Genomic DNA, 22,405 nt, shown 5'->3' on the forward strand with positions numbered 1-22,405 from the left:
GGGTTACTCCTGGCTATGCGCTCAGAAATTGTTCCTTGCTTTGGGGGATCATATGGGATGCCAGGGATCGAACCCAAGTCCATCCTGGTTCACTCACTTTGCAAGGCAAATGCCCTACCGATTCGGTCCCCTTCTTTAATTATTTTTAAGATTCCCTATAAAGAAGACGAAAAGGAATTTGTCTATTTCTTTTCTTTCTGTGCTCTTTCACTTTGTATAATGCCCCTTAGGTCCATTCATTTGCAAATCACAGGTTTTACCTTTTTGGGGCCAATCCTGTTTATTTTTCTGTTTACAAGCAGCATGTATATCTCTTTTCTAAAATTTTCTTTTTAAATTTTTTTTAAATTATATTTTAGGCAATATTCCCATACTAATGTTAATGTTTGTGCTATTGATATACAAAATACAAAGTTAGTGCACTGCACTACCTACCAAGGACCCTCTACTGATGCCCCTATGTCATCTCTGATCCTATCTTTATTCTACCTCTTCCCTGCTTTATAATCCAAGGTCAAAGGTTTGTTACTGTTACTATTCAGTTAATGTGTTCTTTTTTTTTTTTTTAACTTTGTTCTTTTTTTTTAGTCTCTATATTCACAGGTAAGTGAGATTATTTGGTATTAGTCCTTGTCTTTTTGTTTTTGGGTCACACCCGGCAGCGCTCAGGGGCTACTCCTGGCTTCATGCTCAGAAATCGCTCATGAAAGGCTGGGGGGACCATATGGGATGCCGGGATTCGAACCAATGACCTTCTGCATGAAAGGCAAATGCCTTACCTCCATGCTATCTCTCCGGCCTCAGTCCTTGTCTTTTTGACTCATTTAGCTTAACATGATAAACAATTTCTATCGATACTGCAGCCAATTGTATGATTTCATTTTTTTCTTAACAGCTACATACAGTTTTGCTGTTTATATATGTCACAACTAGAAGGTATGCATGGCCACACCTTGTGGTGCTTAGTGTCTATTCCTGCTGTCAGGAGACCATATGTTGTACCAGGGATATGAGCCAGGGTTGTGCCTGTGGCAGTTACAAGACTATTTTTACCTTCTCTACTATCTCTTGGATCCCTACCATAACTTTTTGTTTGTTGGGGGAGGCATACCTGGTGGGGATCATATATGGTACTAAGGATTGGATTGGCCAGGAACAAGGCAAGCACCTTATCTTACATAATGTATCTCCAGCTCCAATTACAATTTTTTTCATTCATCTGTTGGTCATTTTTCATATTCTGGCTATTGTGTTAAGTGCTACACTGAACATAGGTGTGTATATAAATTTTTGGATACATTTTCATACTCTTCACCACACAGGATAAACTCCTAGAATTGAAGTGAACTGTATAATCAGTGCAGGTTTAACTTGATTTGATAGTGTTTAGGCTTCCGTTTTGAATTTAGGTTTTATCATTTACATTGACCACTTTTGATAACCATCTTGAAGCTTCTACTTCACTTATAAATAATATCTGCATTGTAGAATTATGCTTCCCCATTTTGTGATGTTTAGGCAAGGTATATGATGAGCCTCCAGAATGGTGCTGGAACTTCAAATTAGGAATGGTAGATAATAAAAGCGTCACTATTATTATTTTAAGAAAGAGGCCATAACTAGGCCAGTGTTTAATATTGAATTGTGACAGAGTGTTCAGAATATTTTCTTAGCTCATTTTAGAATTGTAAGTAGTCTCCACCTTTTATTCATTTGACTTTTTCTTGCATGCAGCCATCTGTGGATTACTTTTCATATGCTAATTCAGTACTTTGGTTTATCAGCTGGCAAAATTGTACTTTTCAAGCTCTTACATACTATGTTGCCTATCAGTCACTGGTTCAGTTTAAGGATCATCACATTTTTAATGCAGCAATCTATGGTATATGGGAATATTGGTAGAAAGCAGGAATATACAAATACTGATCATCAAATTCTGTGGATTATGAGTATTTATTATGATTTTTAGATAGTTTTTCTTTAGTATTTTAAGTGAATTTGAAATGAAAATTTTGCAACTTGATTCCTAGGCTATAAGTCATTTATATATTTTTCAAAGCTCTAGAAACTCATAAAGTTATTATGTTACTCAAGCATCTCTCCTAATGTTGCTCTGGGGATCTATGGGATGCCAAAGATAAAAGCCCCCAATCAGCTGTGTGCAATGCAAACACCCTACTTGCAATAGTGTCACTCTGGTCCCAAGACTTTATTTTTATTTTATTTATTTATTTTTGTTTGTTTTGTCCCCCAATTCACAATACAGACCAGGCAAAGGGCCTGTGTTGAGGTGTATATGAGGTGCATTTACTGTACCTCCTCTTTCTATACAGTCAGTGTAAAGAACACAGCATGTGGTAAGAATTGGGAGGCCTTATCTTTTCTTTTTTTGATTTTTTAATATATATGTATATATACACATATACACACATATATATGTATATATATACATATATATAAAATCCTTCACCAGTGCAACATTCCCATGACCAATATCCCAAGTGTCCTTCCTCCCCATCCCACACCAGCCTGTACTCTAGACAGGCTTTCTACTTCCCTCATTCAGTCACATTTTGTTATGATAGTTTTCAGTGTAGTTATTTTTGTGACTGCACTAAACAATCCCTGTGGTGAGCTTCATGTCAGGAGCTGTACCCTCCAGTCCTCCTCTATTTTGTCTGAAAATCATTACACAAATGTTTTTCATTTTCTCAAAACCCATAGATGAGGGAGACCATTCTGTGTTTATCTCTCTCCCTCTGATTTATTTCACTCAGCATAATAGATTCCACATACATCCATGTATAGGAAAATTTCATGACTTCATCTCTTCTGATGGCTGCATAATATTCCATTGTGTATATGTAACATAGTTTCTTTAACCATTTAACTATTGAGGGGCATCTAGGCTGTTTCCAGAGTCTGGCTATTGTAAACAATGCTGCAGTGAATATAAGTGTGAGAAAGGGATTTTATTTTATATATATATATATATATATATATATATATATATATATGTTTTTTTTTTTTTGGATTTTTTTTTTTTGTTTTTGGGCCACACCCGGCGGTGCTCAGGGGTTACTCCTGGCTGTCTGCTCAGAAATAGCTCCTGGCAGGCACGGGGGATCATATGGGACACCTTTGGTTCTGGATCGGCTGCTTGCGAGGCAAACACCACTGTACTATCTCTCCGGGCCCTATATTTTTATTTAAACACTGGTTACAAGGTTGTTCATAATATTGTTGTTTTAATTTTCACAGATAAAGTTGCTCATGATTGAGTTACAGTCATAACAATGTACAACTATCAGCAGTGTACATTTCCCACTGCCAGTGTCCTCAGTTTTCCTCTCCCCCTCCCTGATGCCCTCTCCCCTTCCTGTCTCAAGCATACATTTCTTCTCTCTCTCTCTTTCTCAATCTCTCAATCTCTTTCTATTCCACCTCTCCTTTTAGACACTTTGATTTTCAGTCAGAACACATTTACAATCACCTATGTCCCTAGTCTGCCTCTCACCCGCCCTGGGCCAGGCATTTTACCTCTCTCCTCTCTCTCTCTCTCTCTCTCTCTCTCTCTCTCTCTCTCTCTCTCTCTCTCTCTCTCTCTCTCTCTCTCTCTCTCTCTCTCTCTCTCTCTCTCTCTCTCTCTCTCTCTCTCTTTTTGATATTTTGGTTTGCACTATTGCTAATTAAGGGGTACCATCAGCATCTCCCTGATGATTAGTGATGTGGAACATTTTTTCATGTGCTTTCTTTGTAGCTAAACATACAGAGCATAGAACCTGCATTTCCCTAATCCCTATGCAGAGCACACACCCTCTTTCCCCAAAAGACACAGCTCACAACCTACTTTCCCCCGACCCTTTTGTCTGAAGTACACTATAACTATCCCACTCTCACTAAATTAAACAGTAATCCTGGAAGTTGCTCCCAGGTAGTTTGAATTCCTGTGTACTTACTTTCTGCTATCCCGTTCTATGCTAAACCACCCAAACTTCACTGGCTTCATCCACACCTTTTGGCCATCTGTATTTCTTCTTTGAGGAAAAGTCTATTCATTTTTGGACAGGTTAGATGTCTTTTTCTTATTGGTAAGTTTTATTAGTGCCTTATATATCTTAAATATTAACCACTGTCTGATGGGTATTGGGTGAATAGTTTCTCCCAATCTGTGGTGGTCTTTGTATATTTTGGTCACTGTTTTCTTGGCAGTGCAGAAGCTTCTTTAATGTAATTCCATTTGTTTATCCTTGCTTCCACAGTGGTGTTTTATCTTTGAAGATGCCTTTAACTTCAGTATCATGGAGTGTTCTGCCTACATTTTCTGTGTAACTTATGGTTTTAGGTCTGATATCAAGGCTTTAATCCATTTTGATTTGACCTTTATGCATTGTGTTAAAGAGAGTTGACTTTTTTGCATGTTAATCAGTTTTCTCAACACTGTTAGTTGAAGAGGGTTTCCATGCTTCAGATTGTATTTCTTGCCCCTTTATCAAAGTTTAATTGAGTGTATACCTTGGATCAGTCTCAGAATATTAAAATCTATTCTACTGATCTGAGAGTTTGTCTTTATTCCAATATCATGCTGTTTTAATGACTGCTGCTTTATAGTACAATTTAAGGTTAGAGAAAGGGATGCCCTCCATCTTTTCCCCAAGGATTACTTTAGCTGTTCATGGACTTTTATTATCCCAAATTAATTCAAGAGTGTTTGATCCACTTCTTTGAAAAATGTCATGGGTACTTTTTTTTTATAGGGATTGCATTCAATCTGTACAATACTTTGGGAAGTATTGACATTTTAGTGATGTTAATCCTCCCAATCCATGAACAAGGTATATGTCTCTATTTCCTTGTATCCTCTTATTTTTTGAAAAAGTGTTTTGTAGTTTTCATTGTAAAGGTCCTTCATCTCCGTAATTAAATTGATTCTGAGGTACTTGATTGTCTTATGAACAATTATGAATGGGATTGTATTTTTAGAATCTTCCATTATTTTTCTATAGAAAAGCCATGGATTTTTGCATATTAGTTTTGTAGCCTGCACTCAGGAATTACTCATGCTGAGTTTGGGGAACCAGGGATTGAAGCTGGGTTTACCACATACCTCAGTGAACTGTCTGGCCTATTTTTTATTATTATTTCACAAATAAAAACATCTTATATGGAGGTACTGAGGAAGGCGAGGGAAAGGATAAGAAAGAGTAACAGGTATTGTGTTTAAAAGAGACCACACGGGCTTCTCCAGAGGCAGGGAGAACTCTAGTACACAAGCCAGCCTAAAAGTGGGAAAGTACACATTTCAAGGGGTTGGGGGGACCTGTACTACAAGTGCTTGGCAATATGTGCCCAGATAAAACACGTATCCTATTTATTTAGTTAGTTATTTAGTTAGGTTTTTTTTGGCCACACCTGGTGACGCTCAGAGGTTACTCCTGGCTGTGCGCTCAGAAATCGCTCCTGGCTTGGGGATCATATGGGATGCTGGGGGATTGAACCGCACTCTGTCCTAGACTAGTGCATGCAAGGCAGATGCCTTATGGCTTGCACCACTGCTCCAGCCCCTTATTATTATTTTTAATCTAAATACCACAGGTTAAAATCAATTAAAGTATTTCCTGTCTAAATTTACTGCATTCATTCAAGATATATTAATACTAATATTAAAATTATTGGTTTAAGAAAATATACCAGTAACAAGTATTAAAATATTGCCATTAAAAGTGATAAATAGTAGCATTTGTGTTTCAAGCACTATCTAGGTGTTTGTATTTGTTTGGGGTAATCCTCATAGTAACAATGCTTTAGTATCAGTTTTATTTCAAAAAGGAAAATGATTTTATTTTAGTATATTCAGCTGCAGATGTAGTCTTTTTTTGATTCTAAAATATCTGTGCCTTTATCAGTATTTGAGTGTGGGTGGGTTTTTTTCGGGGTGTTGGGCCATACCTGAAGGTGCTCAGGAGTTACTCCTGGCAGGCTTGGGGGACCATATGGGATGCCAAGGATCGAACCCAGGATGGCCATGTGCAAGGCAGATGCCCTACTGCTGTCTATTGCTCTGGGAGGGGATTTTTTTTTTTTTTTACCAGATTCTGAATTTAAAGGAATTGCTCGATTTAAGTAGTCATTTTTTGATTCATGTGGCTCCTAGGACTTCCTGTGCAGATGATTTTGTTCAGTAATAGTGTTTTCATAGTGTGTTAGTAGTACATGATGCACAATAGCAGAAAGAGAATAGGAATGTTGTGCATATACGTTGATAATAAGAAATATCCATCTCTTTTCAACTTTTTTTTAAATCTGAAGTCTTTGTTATCTGATATTAGGATGGCCACTCCAGCCTCCTTAAGTAGTTGTTTACTTGAATGATTGTCCTCCGACCTTTGAATTTGAGTCTGTGTTTGTTGGGATGTTTCAGATATGTTTCTTGTAGGCAGCAAAATGTTGGATTCAGCTTTTTGATCCATTTTGCCACTTTGTGTCACTTAACTGGTGCATTATGTCCATTGATGCCGAGAGAGATGATTGTCGTGGGATTTAATGCCTTTTTTTATTTTTATTTTTTGCGAGTTTGGTGTGTCTTGTGATCTGTCTTGTCTTAAAAATAGACCTTTTAGTTTGTCTTTTAAGGCTGGTTTTAAGTCTGTAGAGTTTCTAGGCTGTTGTTTATATATTGAGTGATGTATCTTTCCTTCAAACCTGACTGTTAAGTCTGGCTGGGTGAATTAGTCTTGGCAATGCATTAAATTCATTGAGTTTTGTCTCTATATCCACCACTGCCTTATGGTCTTGAGGATTTTTTTTTGTGTGTGACAAATCTGCTGTAATATTAGGGATCCTCCTTTGAATGTAATTTCCCTTTTTGATTTTGCTGCTTTCAGTATTTCATCCCTATCTGTGGGGTTTGTTATTGTGACTAGGATGTTTCTTGGGGTGCTTTCTTTGGATCTCTTTTGGCTGGTACTCTTCAGACATGTAGGATTTGGTTGTATGTACTCTTTTGTTCTGGGAATTTCTCTGCTATGATGTCCTTGATTGTTGATACTTAATGGAGGTTTTTCTTCCTGTGTCTTTGAGACTACAATGATTCTTATGTTGTTTCTGTTCTCATTCTTTGAAGACTTTTCCCATTGTTTGATTGAGGCTCTTTTCCAACCTCTTCTGTTGTGTGGAGTTGTTATGCATTTCATCTTCAGGCTCACTGATTCTGTCTTCAGCTGCTGTTACTCTATTGAATCGGCTTTGTAGTGAGGTTTTCATTTCGTCTATCAAGTTTTTCAGCCCTGTTATTTCAGTTTGAAGTTTTCTTTTTTTTTTTTTTTTTGTTTTTGGGCCACACCCGTTTGATGCTCAGGGGTTACTCCTGGCTATGTGCTCAGAAATCACCCCTGGCTTGGGGGGACCATATGGGACGCCAGGGGATCGAACCGCGGTCCTTCCTTGGCTAGCGCTTGCAAGGCAGACACCTTACCTCCAGCGCCACCTACCCGGCCCTGAAGTTTTCTTATTTATAGTCTCATATCCTCTTGATTCTTAATTGTGTTACGGCCAGTTCGTTCCATGGTTTCTTTAAGTTCTATGAACATCCTCCATATTTCTTTTCTAAAGTCCTTATCTGAAAGGCTAATTAGACAGTTAGATGGTTAGCCTAACCAAAAAGTTAGGTTTTGGAATCAAAGAGTTTGGTTCTCTAATTATGGTTGAGGCCTGCATTGTTTCCCCATTCTTGAAGTTGTAGTGTGGTGTTTTCTATGTCCTATGCTGGTATTCCTTGACTAGGAGGAGCATATGGCCACTGAATGGAACAGGGCTGAGCAACTGTGCAACTGGCTCTTTGTCTTGGATTCTATCCCTTTACCTGAGCACCTCCAAAAGCTGCCTATTTTTAAATGTTTTTGTTTTGTTTTGTTTTGCTTTGTTTTTGTTTTTGGGTCACATCGGCAGTGCTCAGGAGTTACTCTTGGCTCTAAGCTCAGAAATTGCTCCTGGAAGGCTTGGGGGACCATATGGGATGCCGGGATTTGAATCACTGTCCTTCTGCATGTAAGGCAAATGCCCTACCTCCATGCTATCTCTCTGGCCCCTATTTTTAAATGTTTTTAATAAAACAAATGTCTTAACTGACTCGCCATGAGATACACAGTTAAAAAGTTGTCATGAGTAAGTTCAGTCATACAATGTCTTACCCCATCCCTTCACCAGTGAACATTTTCTGTCACCAATGTTCCCATTTTCCTCCCTCCTGCCTCTCCCCTGCTTGCTGTTGTGTGGACATTTTTCTTCTGTAGTCTGAGACGATAGTTGATATCATTTATTTTTATGGAGGTATGTTTTGTGGCCAGTGTATAATCAATCTTGGAGAATTTTCCATGTATATTGGAGAAGAATGTGGTATCCGGCTTTTGTGATATGATGATGATATATATATATACATATATATATATGATTTACAAAGTTATTCATAACTTTAGACATACAATGTTCCAGAACCAATCTCTCCAGCAACTTTTTTAGCCATTAATTCCAGGAATTCTAGGTACCTTTTTTTTTTTGTGGGGAGGGGTCACATCCAGCCTTGCTCAGAAGTTAATCCTGGCTCTGCAGTCTGAAATTACTTCTGGCATACTCAAAGGACCATATGGGAAGCCTGGATTGAACTTGATTTGCCTTTCCCTCTTCCAGATTCTTTTCTTTCCCTCCCAGCCTGCCATCTTGACAGGTACATTTTTAAGATTGGTTTTTTAGGTCTCATGATTTTAGTGTTGTTGACTATGTTGTTTGTATATGTCATTTTCTAGAAATGTTTACTGAAGTAAGTTGCTTAGTTTTCATTGGACTACTTTATTAGTTTTGTAATTTCTGTATGTATTCTAGATATATTTCCTGGAGTACTATATTTTCTGGCATATAAGATGACTGGGCATATAAAATGGCCCCCTACTTTTCCTGTTAAAATATAGGGTTTGGGCTATATTTGTAGTATAAGATGACCTCTCTTTTAATGTACACCAAATGGAAATTAAAAAACGTAAGAGAAAAAAGAGTAGGATCCTCAAAGGTTAACAGTATATGTTTCATAAAGCTAGACTTTGCAGTGTCAGCAATCATTTTACATTTGTCATTTGTAGTGAGTGCCTGTGATTTTTTAATTGTGATCTACATTGAGAGCAGGGAGAGGGGGCTCCTCCAAGAGCAGCTGGCTGGGGTGCAGTGACTAATAGGACAGTTAGAGGGAGATAGAGGGCCTCCTCTGTGTCCCATAAAAGCTGGTCAGAGGACTGAGCACCTGAAAGCCGCATACCGAGTGGCTGAATGGGATGCAGCACTGGGTAACTCAGCTCCTCTGTGTGCCCTGAAAAATGAATCAGGACAAGCAGAGGACTGAGTGATGACGCCTGGCAGCTGGATGGGATGCAGTTGTAATAAGGGGGGCAGATCACTTGTCCCTGAAGCTGGAGTAAGACGACCCCAGACTTTTTTTTTTTTTTTTTTTTGGTTTTTGGGCCACACCCGGCGGTACTCAGGGGTTACTCCTGGCTGTCTGCTCAGAAATAGCGCCTGGATCGGCTGCTTGCAAGGCAAACACCGCTGTGCTCTCTCTGGGCCGACCCCAGACTTTTTAAGAAGTTTTTCGTGGGTTAAAAAGTCATCTTATGGGCCCGGAGAGATAGCTCAGTGGCGTTTGCCTTGAAAGCAGCCGATCCAGGACCTAAGGTGGTTGGTTCGAATCCCGGTGTCCCATATGGTCCCCTGTGCCTGCCAGGAGCTATTTCTGAGCAGACAGCCAGGAGTAACCCCTGAGCATTGCAGGGTGTGGCCCAAAAACCAAAAAAAAAAAAAAAAAGTCATCTTATGGGGTCGGGAAGGTGGTGCTAGAGGTAAGGTGTCTGCCTTGCAAGTGCTAGCATAGGATGGACCGCGGTTCGAAAAAACCAAAAAAAAAAAAAAAAAGTTATGGGGCCGAGAAGGTGGCGCTAGAGGTAAGGTGTCTGCCTTGCAAGTGCTAGCATAGGATGGACCGAGGTTCGATCCCCTGGCATCCCATATGGTCCCCCCAAGCCAGGAGTGATTTCTGAGTGCATAGCCAGGAGTAACCCCTGAGCATCAAATGGGTGTGGCTCAAAAACCAAAAAAAAAAAAAGTCATCTTATATGATGGAAAATACAGTATGTGCTTTGTAGATACATTATCCCAGTCCATGAATTATATATACTTTTTCAGGATTGTTTATTTTTAAGTCCCTTTTACAAAAAACTGTCGAAATATATACCATAGTATTTAAAAAAATTCCATGTTACAAAGATATTCTCACATATTCTCAAAATTTTAGAGTTTAACATTTTACTTTTAGGTCTACAGTCTATTTTGTGTTAATTTTATGACTTTGCTTAAGATATGACCATGTTTAATGTTTAAAACAATTTGTGTGTGTATGTTCAGTTATTACACCACTTGTGGAATATATTTTTCTCTTCTTTTTCACTTTGAAATTTGTTGGAAATCAGTTGTCTGTGTTTATATTACTATAGTTTTGTAATCTCTATTTTATTCCATTTTTTAAATCTTTTTAAGCCAAAACACCACTGTCTTCGATACTATCTTTATAAATAAGTGTTGAGACAGTGTTTTTAGCCATTGAGCTGTTCTGTTTAACAGCATAATTTTGACCATTCTAGAAGTTCATTGCATCTTCATATATATTTTGCAACCAAGCATAACTGTTTTCATAAATAAAAATTTTATTTCTGGCTTATAAAATTTAGATTTTGGGGTTTTGGTTGAGGGTATATACCTTCACATTGATTATACTGAATCTTGATCCAGGAGTGCAGTATATATATTGTCTTTTTTTTCCCCCCAGTAATTTTTGTATTCTTCAATATACAGAAATTTTATGGTTTGTCATTTATATCTAAGTATTTAATTTTGGGGGCGGGGCACACCCAGCAGTGCTCATGGTTTACTCCTAGATCAGAAATTGCTCCTGGTAGGCTTGGGAGACCACATGGGATGCTGGGATTCAAATCTGGGTCCATACCAGGTCAGCAGAGTGCAGGGCAAACGCCCTACTGCTGTGCTATCTATCTCTCTGGCCTCCAGTATTTAATTTTTTTAAATTATTTTGAACCACCCTGAGACAGAGCTACAGAGTTGTTCAGATTGAGTTTCAGTTAAATAATGTCCAACACCATCCCTTCACCAGTGCACATTCTCCACCACCAATGTCCCCAGTTTCTCTTAGCTTCCTCTCCTCTACTGCCTGCCTCTGAGGTAGACCTTTTTCTTCTCTCTTTCTCATCTTTTATTTTCCTTTTAGACTCTGGTTTGTTTGCAATATTGTTATTGAAGGAGTTTATGCATATTACTTCATCTCCTTTCTGTACCTAGTTCTTGTCTGGAGGGATCATTTCCAATTATTGTCATAATGGTCCCTTCTGTGCCCTACTGTATGCACTCTTCCACTCTCTGTGATAAGTATCCTAACATGGACCAGTCTTAATTGGTCCTCATCTCTGTTGTCTTTGGGTATTATTACCATACTACTTTTTTATATATATTCCACAAATGAGTGTCATCATTCTTTGTCCCTACCACTCTAACTTATTTTGCTTGTTTATATATGTATTGATATGGAGAGTATTAGATATTTAATTTTGTGGTTGAGGGCACACCTTGTGGGATTGGAGACAGCTCCCAGCAATACTCAAATGACCAGGTGGTGCTGTGGATTGGGCTGGTAGTATACCAGGAAAGCACCTTAGTCCCTCACTGACCCAGTATTTTTTTGTTTGCTTGTCTCTGTTTTTGTTTGGTTTTGGTTTGGGAGCCACATCTGGTAGCACTCAGGTGTTACTCCTGGCTCTGTTCTCAAAAAATCACTCCTAGCAGCTCAGGGGACAATATGGGATGGTAGAGGTTGAACCTGCACCGGCCATGTGCAAGGCAAACACCCTACCTTCGGTGCTATAGCCCTGGTCCCCCAGTATTTTATTTTTTAATGTTTGGTAAGCTTTTATTTGTATTATTCTTTCATTTATTAGTGAAGCAAAAGAGTTTTTATTGGAAAAAAATTAAGGTGATGAATATAGAGAGTTACATTTTTTCCAGAATGGTAAAACAGTGCTTGGTGGACAGTTTTAATATTCATGATTTTTTTTAGTAATGGATGTTGAATTTTGTCATTTTTTTTCTGTATCTATTAAAATAATCATAATTTGGTCTTCTATCAGGGTAGATGATAATGACTTTATCTTTTGTAATTTGCTTTGCTCTGACATTTGGTATTAATATATAACTTTAGTGTTCTTTGTTAGCATTAATGTGGTATTTTTTTAAAAAAAATGTTATTTGAGTCCCTATCTACTCTATCAGAAGCACCTATTTCATAGACAGTATATATTAAGATCTTGCTTGTTTTTATTATTTGTTTTCAATCTAGTCTGATCTTGTTTTTTTCTTGAAACATTTTGCTCTTATCTTTAATGTAGTTTTTGTATGATTTGTTTACTTAGTATTTTTCACATTTGTTTTTAAAAGCCACCTTTTAGATTAAGCTTTTATTTGTATTATTCTTTCATTCATTTCATGAATATTGTCTACAAATATTTCTCTCTCTCTCTCTTTTTTTTTTTTTTTCATTTTTGGTTTTTGGGTTACACCCGGTAGTGCTCAGGGGGTTACTCCTGGCTCTATGCTCAGAAATTGCTCCTGGCAGGCTCAGGGGACCATATGGGATGCCAGAACTCGAACCACTGACCTTCTACATGCAAGGCAAGCACCGTACCTCCATGCTATCTCTCCGGCCCCCCTACAAATATTTCTCTTAAGCTGTGTTCACGTATTGGGTAATACATATGGAAAATGGAGAATGTAAGAATGAAGTCATCAAACACATGTTAATTCTATTAAGTTTTGAGACATCACCATATTTTTCATATAAGAAAAAATATTTATCTAAATAGTTACTATTCTTATTATTCTTTACTTTAAATAAGTCTATATTACTCTCTATAGTTTGTGCTTGAAAGACTAGTCTTTTTTTTTGGTAGGTATCTTCCCTTTTTGGTGCTGGAGGGGGGTGGTGCTTGGGACAGTAGTTTTGGTCATACCAGGCAGTGATCAGGTCTTACTCCTAGCTCTAAGCACTGGGGTTACTCCTGGTGTTGTATGGACCATTCCAGTGTCAGGACTCAAATTCAGGTGAGCTGCATGCAAGACAAGTACCTTCCCTACAATACTATCACTCTGGCCCCAAAGCTACCTTTTTCTTTTTCTTTCTTTCTTTCTTCTTTCTTTCTTTCTTTTTTCTTTCTTCTTTCTTTCTTTCTTTCTTTCTTTCTTTCTTTCTTTCTTTCTTTCTTTCTTTCTTTCTTTCTTTCTTTCTTTCTTTCTTTCTTTCTTCCTTCCTTCTTTCTTCCTTCCTTCTCCTTCCTTTCCTTCCTTCCTTCCTTCCTTCCTTCCTTCCTTCCCTTCCTTCCTTCCTTCCTTCCTTCCTTCCTTCCTTCCTTCCTTCCTTCCTTCCTTCCTTCCTTCCTTCCTTCCTTCCTTCCTTCCTCCTTTCCTTCCTTCCTTCCTTTCCTTCCTTCTTCCTTCCTCCTTCCTCCTCCTTCCTTCCTTCCTTCCTTCCTTCCTTCCTTCCTTCCTTCCTTCCTTCCTTCCTTCTTTCTTTCTTTCTTGGAGGTGGGGTGGGGGGCTCAGGGGTTACTCCTGGCTTTGTGCTTAGAAATTGCTCCTGGCAGGCTGGGGGACCATATGGATGCCAGGAGTTGAATCCAGGTTTGTCCTGGGTCGGCTGCCTGTAAGGCAAATACCCTAGCGCTGTGCTATCTCTCCAACCCAACTGTTTTGTTCATCTTACTGGTGCTAATATATTGTAGTTTAAATTTCAAGAAGTTAAATATGGATCATTGTGTCTCCATTTGACTTTTTTGCAATTACAATAACAGTTTAATGGTTCTTGTCTGCTAATTTTCATATTCACATCAGCTTTTTAATTTTGTTGGGGGGGTGTCACATTTGTGCTCAAAAGTGAACTTTGGCAGTGCTCAGGAAACCAAAGATGAAACTGGAGCCAGTTACATGCAAAACAGGCCTTACCTCCTATACTAGTCCTTGGATTCCATACATCAGTTATTGATTGGTTTTGTTTGATTGCTTTATATTGCTGTACTTCATGTTTTCTTCTTTACAGACCTGATAGCTTTTTATTAAATGTCTGTTATGGTGAATTTTATGTGGTCACTTATTGGTTATTTTTTATTGTTTTGGGATGGGTTGTTCATATTCAACTGTCAGGGATCAGTCCCTGACAGGACTCAGGTAACCATTTGTAGTATTGGGGATTAAACCTGGGTTGGCTGAATGCAAGTAAGTACTCTATTCTCTGCCCTCTGGCCCCAGTTTGTTTTTATATCTTTAATATGTACTTTAAATATATCTTTAATATATATTTAATATATACTTAAATATGTAAGCTTTATAACTATATACTTTATAAAGTATGTAAATGTATAAAGCTAGGTTATTGTTAGTCATTCTTGTTTTTCAGCGCAACTAAGACATGAAGAAATGTAAGAAGCCTACCACTTCATAATGGACAGCATTGTAACAAATAAATATTTAGCTTATACAAATCAGTAGGATGGGAGACATCTATTTTCAAATGGGCAAAAGATAACGAACAGTAAAATGAATACAGATGTTCTGAATATGTTTTAAGTCAGTGGTAGTGTTCAACCACCTTGGAAAACATTTTTGTACAAATTAGTAATGATAAAATTTCCCTACCTACAAGCTAGCAGATATGTTCTTAATTATATTCCTGAGAGAAAGGCTCCCACATGAATACCAGGACTTTCAGAACAGCATTGTTAATAAGAGAGGTCAGACTTTTAAAGGGCCAGATAGCAAGTATTTTAGGCTAATCGTCTTCCTTAAAATACTAGATTTCTCTCTGCCATTGTAGTTGCTGAAATAGCCATTAGTGATCTGCTATTATAATGGGCCTAGTTCTGTTCTAGTAAAACTTTATTTAACAGAATGGCCATCTGGCTAGCCCACAGACCATAGTTTGCTGTTTTCTGTAATACCAGCTATTGTAAACAGCAGATTATCCACTATTGTGAGAACACATACATAACTTTGCTTGAAAGACTTTTGTATAGTGCTGAAAGTGAATTCTTCACATAATCAAAATGATTAATTTATAATAAAAAATGAAGAAGTGGAAAAGTAAAGCATTTTTACTGTTTTAAATGTAACTTTAAATCTTGCTGAATATATTTTTTTCCCTGTGTCTATGTTAAAAGTATAAAGAAATGCATGATGACCAAATTTGGAATAATGGCTACATGCAAGAGGATGTAGGCAATTAGGAGAACATAGGTGTTTCCCACTTGCTTTAGTTCATAGCTGGGTAGTGAATTATAGTATTATTAATTAGATCTTTTTGTATCAGGTATTTTTACACGTTTTAAAAGAAGCAAAAATTAATGGTTAGAAAAATTGATTTTATTCATTGTTTACTTAGTGGGTAGTTAACACTTGCCTTTCTTTTCTCTCACCTGCTCACATTCTTGCTTTATTGGCCTCTCTTTCCCAGAAAGGCAACTTTCTACCTTAGAGCTCAGAATGATCTGCTCTGTAAATGAATATCTGTTATGTCCAGTGTGTTGCCTATTTACTTTGAGTCTTGATTTTGGAGTATGCACAGAGAATTCTAGTGTTTTTCTGGAGCCTCTCATTTATCTTGCCCTTTGGATATGTATATCTTGCTGAGAGGGAATATGTAAGTCCTTATTGGAGACTACACAAGCAAAGGATTGCCTTTGGCATCTTCATGTATACTTGGCTCACACAAGCATCAGAATGCCTGCTTCCTTGGCATGTTTGTGAGTGAGATAGTGAGCTTCAATACAGACTAAAATGCATTTATTTATAAAGAGATAGAATATCTTTTGTGTATGTGTGCTCAGAAAATTTTTTTCTAGTGGAAGATACTTTATATTATTCTTTTTATGTGTCACATTTCATTAATATCTCATGGAGCAACAGTAAGTGGAACATTGATCCTGTTCCTGTGTGAAGTTTTAGACAAAAGAATACCAGCCCTTTTTAAAGGGTTTTATTTAATGGGATTTATGAGAGTATGTAGCAGAGAGCATCTGGTACAGGACAGAGTGTTGCTCAGGTTGGAGTTCATTGTCAACTAGACTAGTGAGTAAGGTTAGAGATACAAGCAGGACCATGTGCATAGTATATTTCAAGTGGAATTATTTTCCTTGCCTAAACTAAAAGACAAACTTGTTGGTTAAAGGAAGATTGTTTTAGCATTTGGAGAGAAGAAATTTCCAAGTTGATGCTGATTTCCAACAAGAATAAAAATCTTACGTGTTTTTGCTAAGATATAAATTTAGTTTGTGCTTTTTTTTATTAGAGGAAAAGTGATTGGCCATTTGGCAAAGGTACTTTTATCTTAAAAGCATATTTACTTATTTAAAAATTTACATCTATTATGGAACCGAATTTTTAAAACTATTGATTGGTTAGGGGTGCGTCTCTTGGGTCAGTACGTGGGGCTCACTCCTGCCAATCCTTGGGGTCCTAAGAATGGAATTCAGCATACAAAACACGCACTCTGACCAGTTGAGCTACTTCTGGCCCCAAGCTACTTTTGGCCCCCAGAAGTAGTAACAGATTTGGAAAAACTTGTTGACCTACCGTATTTGCATATAAGACAAGCCCCTAATTTTGCAGTTAAAACATAGGTTTAGGCCTATATTCGCTGTATCAGACAGAAAGTTCCTATGCTGCAACTGTATGTACCACAGTGAGCCAATCACAACAAGCAAAGGTTCAAAGGTTATACTGTAATAGACTTCCTCTCTGACTCTGGCCAATCTGAGCAGGCTTTTTACAGTGTAGATTCGGGTCCAGAACATTGTCTAATTTGCATGCATAAAAAGCCTGCTTGGATTGGCTGAGTTAGAGAGGCGGTCAGAGCAGCCTTGCAGTGATTGGTACAGGATCGAGTTGGAAAATTTGTTTTGTGGCAATATTTAGACAGTTTTCGTTTAGCGGCATATTGAAACATTTTTCGGGATATACTCGGCGTATAAGACGACCCCCGATTTTCGGTTGACTTTTTTTTTTTTTTTCCAAAAGTCGTCTTATATTCCGGAAAATGCGGTAGATAGTTTTTGCTGGCTCATGTTTTGTAGAACAAATAAAATAGAAAAGAGATCTAGAATATAAACAGATTTGACAAACAAAAATACTTGCTGTCCAAATTACATTTGAACTTTTAATAAGCAACATAGCTTTTTTAAAAATACACAAGTATGTCACAAATATACTTGGGTTATATAAACTAAGATATATATATATATATATCTAAAATTTATATTTAACATGTATATTTCTCTGTTACATGAAAACTAGCAGGTAGTTCCCTAATTGGAAATGAGGAACCACTAAGACTATAATTAATTAAATTAATTCAATCTTTAATTTAAATACATTCATATCTTTAATTTTGAGTGAAAGATTTGAATACTGATTACTGTATTCTTCTTACAGCAAATCTAACTATTTTTATTTTTTAATTTATTTTAACATGTACGTTTACTTTGTCCCTCGAGCCCCCAGATTGTAGTACAGTATAATATTTCTTACACAAAGCAATCCAAAGCCAAAAAATTTATGCAACTCCCTTAACATTAAAAGCTGTAGTAGCAAATTAAGTTTTAGTCACAAATAATACATATAATGTGATAGTTACATTGTATTGACTTTGGACTATATAATAAGAAAGGAGATCTCAGATTATTCCAAATAAAAGTACAAACAAACTTAGTTAAATGAGACAAATCTTTGTCACTGTTTATCATTATCAGAGCCATATAGGATACTGGTGAAAGCATCAGGTTCTGGAGGTTTGGCATATTGCCTTAACTATATCCTATCTTGATTAATTTGCTATTTACTGCCCAAGTCAAATCTTACGAAGTACTTTCCTATTTCTCCCACAAAAGAATTATTCTGTAGAATCTGCTTTCCAAAAATTTCAGATGTTTTTCCTTTTCCCTTTTTTACATTATTTACTTATTAGTCCTTTATATAATCTATTTCTTCTTTATTTTAAATTTCCTTTACTAGGTTTCTACCATCAGAAATGCCAGAATTTCTTTTAAAACATGGAAGCATGTAGATTTTTTTGGGGGGGAGGGGTTACTTGTTTAAAAATAGTTCATTACATTTCAAATAATCTTCACTGCATGATGAAAGATTTAATAGCCAGGGAGATAGCTAAGTGGTAGAGCACATGCCTAGCATGCTCAAGGCCCTGGGTTCAATCTGCAGCTTCCATGTTTCTCTGGCTATATAATGATTATAATGAGATAGGTAGGAAATGCCATCTTACCTGAAAGGATATGATGATCAGAGTCAACTGGGAGTTTCCTAAAGTGTTACATGTTTCCTAAAATGTTATGGGCTGTTGTTACTGGTGAGAAGTCTTATCTGGTGGTGTTTGAGGGCTGTTGAGGGCTGTTTCTTGAGTCTGCCCGAGGTTTCTTCCTGACAGTGCTCATGGTGAACCATGTAGTGATGGGATTAAATTGAGAGTGGTTGCATGCAAGGCAAGTGCCTTAATCCCTGGAGATATCTACTCTGTCACTTATTTATGCTGATGGTAAAAGAAAATTGATGACTATTATGTGTATCAATTTATCTCTGAGTTGTTATCCTGTCTTGATTTTGATCCTTAATTTGTTTTTTAATTTTTCAATTTTATTCCTCCTCCAGTCATCTCATCTTAAATTAGACATACTGCATTACTTGGAATTCAAATGCCCCTTATTCTGTTTTATTTACTCATGATTTCATCTAAGGTATTCTTTTTAAATAAGTGCTCTGTATTGCCATTGTTTGCTTGATAAATTGCTACCCTACTTTCCTTAGACTTTTCTTTTCTACTCTTCCCCAAATGCTTTGTCTTTGAGGATCAGCACATAAATCTTAATGTCTTAAAGAAAGACAACAACTTAATGTATTAAAAATCACAAAACTTGATTTTTTATTCAAAATATATTTATTATGGATCATACTCTGCTTTTCTGGAATATTCTGCTATCCCTGGAATTTAAACTAATATAAAACATTAATGAGCTTTGGCTCTTAATTATTGACTGGGGCCAGAGAACTAGAGTGGTATAGGGTACTTACCTGACACATAACTCACCTGGGTTTGATTCCCTGGCATCACACATCACAGCATTGGTGCTGCTTAATTTCATTGTGTAAAGCAAGTTACATGTTCATATTTAACATAAGAGGCCAGTAAGTTTAGTTCTACTAGGTGTCTTAGAGAAGAACCATAAAAGTTTCGTGGATAGTAGTAATTACCATATAGGAAGTGTCCAAACCTGATTAATCTTTCCCGACTTGACATGTATAAAAACCTGTATTTCAATGATCTTAAATTATAATAAAGCCTTGTGATAAATCATTGGCACTTAGCCCTAGAATCTCTGAAATTCCTCAATCAGCTCTTTGTACCTAGTCAACTTGAATCATTACATTAACTTTGCAGTGATGTTTTATAAATTTTATAAGTTTATGGGTGGGGTTCCTAAACTTGACTGTACTTTCAGGGATTCTTCAACTTTTTTCACTTATAAATTTTTGGGGAGGGCCACATCAATCAGTGCTCAGAATTTACTTACTGTGATCTCAGAGGTTAGAAAGACATAGAATACTGGGACCAAATTCAGGTCAGCCAATGCAAAGAAACACACTATCCACTCTTCTATTTGCTACGGACCCTCCATTTGTAAATTTTGCACAATTTAGATATATAAAGTACATATATGTAAAGTATATATGTATATACTTTAGATATACTTTATATATCTAAATCATACACAGCTAACATTTAAAATTCATTTATTTTCATTTTGGGACCATATCCTGCAGTATCTAGGGGTTATTCCTGGTGGTGCTCAGGTGACCATATGCAGTGCTGGGCATTGGGCTGCCACTTGCAATGCAAACACTATAGCTCCTATATTATATCTTCAATGCAAGCCATTTATTTTAAAACAAAATTTTAACAGTTCCATGAATCAATGTGGTGTTGCAATCTAATTATTGTAATGAACTAGGCTTTAGGAAGAGGTAATACAGATGTAATTATGGTGTTTGCTTTGCACTTAATTCTATACAGTATTTGCCCAGTTTATACTACTCCAGGCATTGCCCTTGATCACTGTTGAGTGTGACTCTCCTCCCATTTTCCATCGTCACCCCCCAAAATATAGAAAAGAGAGAGATACTAGATTTTAGTTACTTGTAATGCTGGAAAAACAAAAAACAGAGGACTGAGAAATAATACAGTGTAACAGGCATTTTGCCTTGTACTTAGCTGACCCGGCACAGAGCGAAGTAAATCCTGAGGTCTGGTGGTTGTGACCCAAACCAGCCCTCCCACACACCCCATTCCCAAAATAAAGGGAAAGAAATAAAAAGTCTTTATCTTATAATAATTTAAATGGGGATTTTTTGAGAGTAAGTCCAAGTTAGTTATTTTAAAGTACTTCAGACGATACTGAGGAATAAGTTGGTTAAGGACTATTTGGCTTATTTGTCTTTTTTTTTTTTTTTTTTTTGCTCCTGGAAGACATTTTTTTCAAAATAAGTTTCATTGTTATTACATTAGGGGACCAGGCCTAAGCATGCTTAGGAGGCTTCAATGCTTCAGAAAACATGCAATGCTGGTTATGGAGCCCAGGGCTCACTCCCACCTTTTAAAGCTACAGGTTTCAATATCTGTTTTTTTGTTTTTTGTTTTTTGCTTTTTTTTTTTTTTTTTTTTTTGGGGGGGGGTCACACCCAGGAGTGCTCAGGGATTACTCCTGGCTCTATGCTCAGAAATCGTTCCTGACAGGCACGGGGGACCATATGGGATGCCGGGATTCGAACCACCGTTCTTCTCCACACTATCTCTCTGGCCCAATATCTGTTTTTATTGCATTTCAAACCTTGGATTTTTTACTTGCACATTACCTTCCATATGCTTTTAACACTAAATTTAAGATTAAATTGATCTATTATATACTTAGTATATACGTATGATGCACACATTTTATTATATACCAAGTATATATGTATGGTGCACAAATTTCCCAAGTCTTTTCTCTGTGTGTGTGTTTGTGGTTTATGTGTTCTCCTACTTAGACTCACAGCTCTCTCTCTCTCTCTCTCTCTCTCTCTCTCTCTCTCTCTCTCTCTCTCTCTCTCTCTCTCTCTCTCTCTCTCTCTCTCTCCTCTCTCTCCTCTCTCTCTGTGTGTGTGTATTCTCATACTTAGACCCACAGTTACCCATTCTTAGGGATTCTCTCTTTTCTGATTGATACTCTTTTTATTGGTCTTCCTGTTTCACTAGATGTGATAATTAATGTTTGAAAAGTATAATGCAAGATACTTCAAGGCACGCAGGTTTATTAGTTAGCATTCTTTAGCACCTCAAAGCCTGACTTTCATGGCATGTTAGTGGTTCTAGTGCTCACTGTAACAAACAGTTAATCTTCAACTTCTTTGATCCAAACAGCCGATCTTGAACTGTTTTCTAGTAGTACTATTCCTTGGGTGTCAGATAATCAAATTTATAATATTATTTAATAAAAAGAATATTTTATTGGGAACTGTAGTTTAGTGAAAACAAATAGCACTTGTTTTCAGGATTGAGTCAAACATAGCATTCGTACAAATTGTAGAAACCAGATTCAGTATGCTATATGTCTTAAAACTGTATATTTCGATTAGAGTTTGTTAGAAAATACCAAATTAACTTTTCCAAGTGCTGATTATTTTTTATAGAAGCAAGGTATAGATTAAAACTTTTATTTTATTTAATTTATTTTGGGGGGGGGCCACACCCGGCGATGCTCAGGGGTTACTCCTGGCTCTCTGCTCAGAAATAGCTCCTGGCAGGCATGGGGGACCATATGGGATGCCAGGATTCGAATCAACCACCTTTGGTTCTGGATCGGCTGCTTGCAAGGCAAACGCCGCTGTGTTATCTCTCTGGGCCCTATTTTATCTTATTTTTTTAAATTTTTATTTTGATCATATTGGCTTACATATCTTTCACAGTAGTATTTTAGGTACATATTAACATTGAATCAGGGGAATACCCATCACCAAATTTGTCCTCCCCCCTTCCCTGTTCCCTTCCTGCAACCCATATCCCCCACTATCACCCCCGGGCCGCTAGAGTAGGTGGTCCCCTCTTTGTCTAGCTTACTATTAGTGATCATATATCTGTTTGGTCCTGGTACCCTCCCTTGTTTCCCCCTCTTATTTGAGAGCGGAGCTAGGTAATTCGAGTTATGTGGTTTTGTTT

The 22,405-nt window shown here is 37.2% G+C and overlaps 1 protein-coding gene and 1 non-coding gene across 2 annotated transcripts in view; one reads left to right on the top strand and one right to left on the bottom strand.

Annotated features, from left to right (window-relative positions):
* PSMD14 (proteasome 26S subunit, non-ATPase 14) overlaps window positions 1-22,405 on the top strand; it is a 123,617-nt gene that overhangs the window by 29,020 nt on the left and 72,192 nt on the right. The gene's annotated exons all lie outside the window — the stretch shown is intronic.
* LOC126010088 (small nucleolar RNA SNORA51) lies at window positions 2,242-2,374 on the bottom strand. The gene has a single exon (XR_007496225.1). It is a non-coding gene; the product is annotated as a small nucleolar RNA SNORA51 (small nucleolar RNA).

This window comes from Suncus etruscus, chromosome 5 (genome assembly GCF_024139225.1).
Source record: "Suncus etruscus isolate mSunEtr1 chromosome 5, mSunEtr1.pri.cur, whole genome shotgun sequence".
Taxonomy (NCBI): domain Eukaryota; kingdom Metazoa; phylum Chordata; class Mammalia; order Eulipotyphla; family Soricidae; genus Suncus; species Suncus etruscus.